Source organism: Eucyclogobius newberryi, unplaced genomic scaffold (genome assembly GCF_026437365.1).
Source record: "Eucyclogobius newberryi isolate DKJ021-1_F unplaced genomic scaffold, fEucNew1.0.hap1 SCAF_1, whole genome shotgun sequence".
NCBI lineage: Eukaryota > Metazoa > Chordata > Actinopteri > Gobiiformes > Gobiidae > Eucyclogobius > Eucyclogobius newberryi.
The window spans coordinates 39,179,751-39,185,750 of NW_027315723.1; positions in this window are offsets into that span (position 1 = coordinate 39,179,751).

The window sequence follows — 6,000 nt, forward strand, 5'->3', positions numbered from 1 at the left end:
ACTATATCCTCAGGCAACGGAAACCTTACGCTGCTATTTTTAGTCCTCTTGCTTATCTAAGAGAGATAAGGGAAACATCCTCGATCTACATTTTCTGTTAGGAATCTATCCATATAAATAATTCTTTGAAGCGTACAACCGCCTGTTTAGAAATGGGACAATATCTGTTAGCGTGACAGCATCTTGTTTTTTTTTGCCCATTGACCTAGACCCAAATTTGCCGCATATTTCAAAGCTTTTTATAAAATGTAATTCTTGGATAGGGTTAAAACAGGAGGAAAGGAGTTAATCCAGGACTAAATCCTGTGTTGTGTTTGGAAAACCCATTGATTTCTTAAAGGAATGCTTACAGTTAATTAACAGCTAATTTTGGACACCTAAGGATTAGTGTTTTATTGCATAGAATACTGTATAAAAACAGGTAGAACTGAAGCAGAGTGGCAGCAGGAGCCACATGGACTGGACTGAGGTTAATAACAACAACTGCTAGAGTATTGTGGTGAAGGCAATTTCTTTAGATGAAGGTGTATGGTGTAAGGGTGTTCGTCTTTTTGTTGCTTTGAAGCTTCAATACATCGTTGTGGCAGTAATTGTTTTGAAATGCTAAAAAACTCTCTCAGCAACGAGCCAGCATTAGGCGGCGAGTGCGTGCGCTGAGTACGTGGGTGCGTGCGCGGGTGCTACGGGGAGTGTACAGGGGAGCACTCCCCGTAGCAAGGGGCAGCCCGCGCAAGGGGCGGGGCGGGTGTCACCGTCGCCAACGCGGCTGGTGCAGAAACGTTGGAAACGCTTTCAAGAGATTTGGCTCTAGTAACGTGCTACGCACTGACCGGAAGAAGGACCAACACAAACCCGCATGAGGTTTCGGCCAATCACAGAAGACGTGAGATTCTCACTGTGACGAAAGCGCGTGTTCTGCTTCTGTCATTCTGACATGTCTAAGGTCTAAACTCAGGCAATTGACAATTACAGGTTTTGACAAGAAACAATAGTTTCTCACTCTCTCATCCTCTTGAGACTATCTCAATGTGGTCATCTCACAGTTTGGGTTGAATGGGATGTGCCGTAGGGCCCCTAAGGCCCGTGACCATGTGGATTAAGTAAACAAACATGAGTGAGAGGTGACATTATTTGGAGAGTTCATAACTTCTAAATATAAACTTACCAAAGGATGTTCAGGGATGTTCACTAGAGGTGAGCAGGGTCTATCAAGCTACTATCGTTTTATCAACGCGTAAAAATGTATGTGAAGCCAGACAAAGTCTTTTGGGGGGGAGGGGGTCTAGAGAGAGACGAAAAAATTAAGTCTTTTCAGCTTCAACCCATTTTGAGATGATCCCTAAGTAAGGACTTTCCTGTAAACATGAAATTTCCCCATGTGGGACAATAAAGGATTATCTTATCTTATCTTCCCTGAGAAGGAGGGCGCCACCTAATGACAAGTTTTAGGACTTTTTTATCATTCAACAGATTTTGTTTTAATGGTTCTAATTTTTCATCATTCTGAAACCCATGGAAAGAAAAGGTACTGGAAAAAAAATAAATGTAATACTGCACAGGGATGATATTTGGTAATTACATGTTATTTAGTCATTATTCTGTATTAAATATTTAGTAATTGTAAAAATCAGAAAAAAGAATAAAGCCCCACACAAACTTCAAGCCTAGGATTTTCAGGTTGTGAGGCAGGAATGCTAACCACTCTGCCACCGCAGTTATCCATCTCTGTTAGGGCAAGCTTATCAATGTCAACCCTCCCATCCCTGTCTGCAAAACCAAAGGACATGCTACAACTGTTCTGCAAATGTTTCTCTCCAGTATGTCTCCGCTTGTTGTCAGCGTTGTGACTCTGCTGCCGTGTTCACATTTGTTACTGTGTCAGCCCATGCAGGGCCGAGCCGGGGCCCTTGTGAGCGACGACACTGCCCCACGCACACGCTGGAAAATCTGGATCCATATATGTGCAACCAGGAGCGTGCCCTCTCTCACTCACGCCCACAGACCAGAGCCGGCAGAAGCCCAGAGATGGCACGAGCTGGCATGAGCTGAGGGAACGGCTGCTGGGATACCCTCACTGGAAGAGAGGGAGAAAGAGTAAATGGTAGAGCGTAGAGAGAGAGCAAGAGGAAGGGGGGAGTGAGGGAGAGGGAGGGCAGAAAGAGAGAGCGGGAATGAGAGGCAAAAAGAATAAAAATGGGGAAGTGGAGTGTGCGTGAGAAAGCTATAGAGTAAGGGGGGAAGGGGGGCAGGAGACATAGTAGTAGAGAGAGCAGGAGACAAAGAGAACATGGCAGAGAGTAAAGAGACGGTAAAAAGAGAGAGAGTGAGGGGGGGAGAAGGAAAGAAGTGTAAAAGAGAAGAGATTGAGAAAGAGGAATCGGGTAGAGAGGGAAAAATGGAGAGAGTGAATTAGATTGAGGGAGACAGAGACGGAGGGAGAGGGAATGTGAGGAAGACAGTGAATGGTAGAGAGAGAGGGGAGGGAAAGGAAAAGAGAGAGGATGGAGAGTATTGAAAGAAAGAGATATGGGAGAGAGGGTGGGAGAAGAAAGGAGAGAGTGTGGGAGACGGAGGGAAAGAGCAAGAGAGGAGTGAAGAAAGAGTGGAAAATGAATAAGGAGGGTTGGAAAGAAGAAATAGAGAGAGTGTGAAGGAGGAAGAGCGAGAGAAAGCGCAAGGGGGAGAGGAAAAGTGAGAGATAGAAAGTCCAGAAACATGGGGGACTCCATCTGCTGTGATTGATGTGCTGTGATCCTTGTATAATGGGGCTGTGATGACCTCACTCAGCCGGACCGAGCAGCCACAACCAAGACTTCAGTAAAAGGATCTGTAAAAACAAGGTTGATGTTTTCAAACCATAACAAAGACCAGAGCTGTCTGTTAGAGGTGATCAGACTTCCCTCACCCCAGACACGTCCTCCAGGGGAATCCCAAGATGATGTTCCAAGTCCAGCCACAAGTGTGTCCTAAGTCTTCCTTTGGTCTCCTTCCAGTGGGACCAACTTGCAACAGATACGTGCAAACACAGCTTCTCCTCACACTGTGGAGGAGCAGCGGCTCTACTCCAAGCATCTGTCAGGGGTCGTGGATTAAAGCATCTAGACAAAGTATTGTTATTCCCAAAAAGAACTAAAATGATCACTTGAACCACCATTGCGTAACTTTTTGGCAAAAAATAGACAATGTTTTTTTAATTCAATTTGGATGTTTTAATTGCACTGAAAGTCAAAATAACTTACTGTGAGCCAGCATACATCTCCACAAACCTGACTCTTTTCCTAGGCCTGGAGGAGCCGTCACCTCATGGAAATGTTGTTTCTTTGACTATTCTCCTAAACCCTGAAGGTGCCACGGGCGCTGCCATTGTGACCCTCTTTCCGCTTGTATGATTTTGCTGCTGATCGCTGCAGCTAAAAGGTTCTACACAGTCTGCCCATCCGTTTTCAAGCCGTCCAAAGAAACATTGAACATTTTAAACCTCCATAGTGCCTTTTGTCAGAAGTAAAACAGTGAATAATAGTATGGCATAAAACTGTTTCCATGTACAGATTTTAACTATCTATTTCTATGGAATTATGCAGGTGACATGCCATCCCCAGGAAGTGGTGTTGCTTTATGTAGCACAATGTTGAGAAACAATTAAAAAAAATACAATTTAATTTAGTTATTCAGATTAATCTAACTGTTACTTCGTTGAGATTTGAATGCCTGGAATGTTCCACAGCATGGCAATAAACCTAGCTATAAGCATTTCATAAGAAAATACCTTCATACAAAAATACCTTGGAAAACATGCATTCAAACATGTGAGCTGGCATTCCTCTCCCCAGATCTGTCTTCCCTTATCGTGGAATTTCTGCAAACAATTACCAAGAAATAAAGAAATATAGCATAGTTTGTCTTTCTCAAAAAGGGGATCTTTATTTACCGTGCACAGTAAATCACTGTCCCCAACAAAGGTATCTGTCCCTCCCTCCAGAACAATAAACATTGCGACATAAACTGTCTTGTACACACATCATCACAATCAAATCAGCTCCAAAAGAGATGGAACAACCATCAAGGTCTGAAGATTTGAGCTATTTCGGAAAGGCATGACTGGCACGGTACAGAGGCCCCCACCAGAGAAGTTACACAGTGCACCTCAAACAGACCCACAGCACTAACGGATCCATATCATGATCACACAAATCTCTCGACAACAGTAAAAAGCATGACAAACCTTGCAGCTGTACCGCCCTGACTCTCAGTATGGTCATATGTGGGTCAAATCACAACTGAGGAATCCTAGATATTCTGCATGTGCATGAGCGTGTACTGCCAATTGGATTTACCCAATTGCATGACGTTTTGGAGCCAATCCATTGTAGTGGTGCCAAAGAGGTACCTGCTAATTAGAATGAGAGAAGAAGAAAAAAGAACGATCCTGGAGCATTGTGAGTCGTTCAAGTTGGTTGTGTCCCAAAAAGGAAAGCCAGAAAGGAGATTTATGGATGTGGAGAAAGGGGACATAATTGACTGGTGTGAGAGAAGAGGACAGTACATTTAAGGTTTATTTGCAACTAATGATAAATACAATAATAGTAATAAGAAGAAACAATTGGCAGATGTTTGGAATTGGAATTGTGTACATGTCAAAGTCAAAATCTACATAATATTAGTCATCCCTCATCCAGGCTCATCTATTTTCTGCGTTCCAAAAGCATACACATGGCATCTCCTGTTAGTTTGAGGATACGTTGCAACAGCGCTGAGCGGGGAGAAGGGTGCCATGCTTGTCCTCAGATTTGAAGGTTGATGAAGTGATTCCCGCTCTCGACATAAACATCCGTGGTTGCGTGGTCAGATGCACTGACCCACAGATTGGCGGTTCGATTGCAGCTGCCTCAAGTGAATACTGCCGTTGTGTCCTTTGGCAAGACATTTAACCGACCACAGGTGTATGAATGTGTGTATGTGAATGGGTGTTTCCTCAGAGTACACATAATATGCTAAATCGATTTTTCTGAGCGTTTAACCACGTTCTAACGTTGTTCCCCCATCAAAAACATACGTGGAGTAGCATTTAGCTTCATTCACGCTAGTTTGAGGAATCCTGGTTAGGAAATCCTCTCCCTCCGAGCGCAATAACCTATGGAAGTTCCAACATCCTCAATGACTGATGTAGCTCTGAGAATCTCCTCTGTGATTTTTATGTTTATAAATCCTCGCCCCAAACTGGCTAAAGCCTGAAGTCCACTGCACGATAGTTTTATAAGATTTATAGATGTCACACTACAAGACGTGAGGAATTAAGGAATTACCACACCTTTGGAATGAACTCCCCCTTTCTCTGCGTTCCTTGGATTATGTGGATGGCTTTAAAAAGTTGATTTATTTACTTGAGTTCACATTGTGCGATTATCACATAATCCAGTCGTGGCGATGACCAGTGTATTAGAAAAATGTCATGTCACTCTATCTATACTGTTCTTGTCCACAGCTAACATAGGTCCCTTATAAAGATGGTCCGGCGCCTCTGTATCGTGCCACACATGGATCGGGGATCAGATCGCCTCCGATTGAGATAGCTATAATATTTAGACCTTTAGAACTTTTGAAGCTGATTTGATTGGAGTGATGTGAGGATGTGGCAGTTTATGTTATGTCTTTAAAAGTATGTGTGTTGTCATTGTTCTGGAGTGAGGGAAAGATACCTTTGTCGGGGACAGTGATTTACTGTGCACGAGTAAATAAAGATCCAGCTTTTGAGAATGACAAACTTATATTTCATGGTAATTGTTTGATAACTGGGTGCACGGTGGCCACGAAGGAGATTGTGGGCTCGATTCGCGGGCCAGACCAACATCACATGATCTCTCTGGGTGGAGTCTGCATGTTCTCCCCGTGTTACCGTGGGTTCTCTCTGGGTTCTCCAGCTTCCTCCCACCGTCCAAAGACATGCATGTGTCAGGCAACATTCACAACTCAAAATTGGCCCTAGTGAAAAATGTGAGAGTG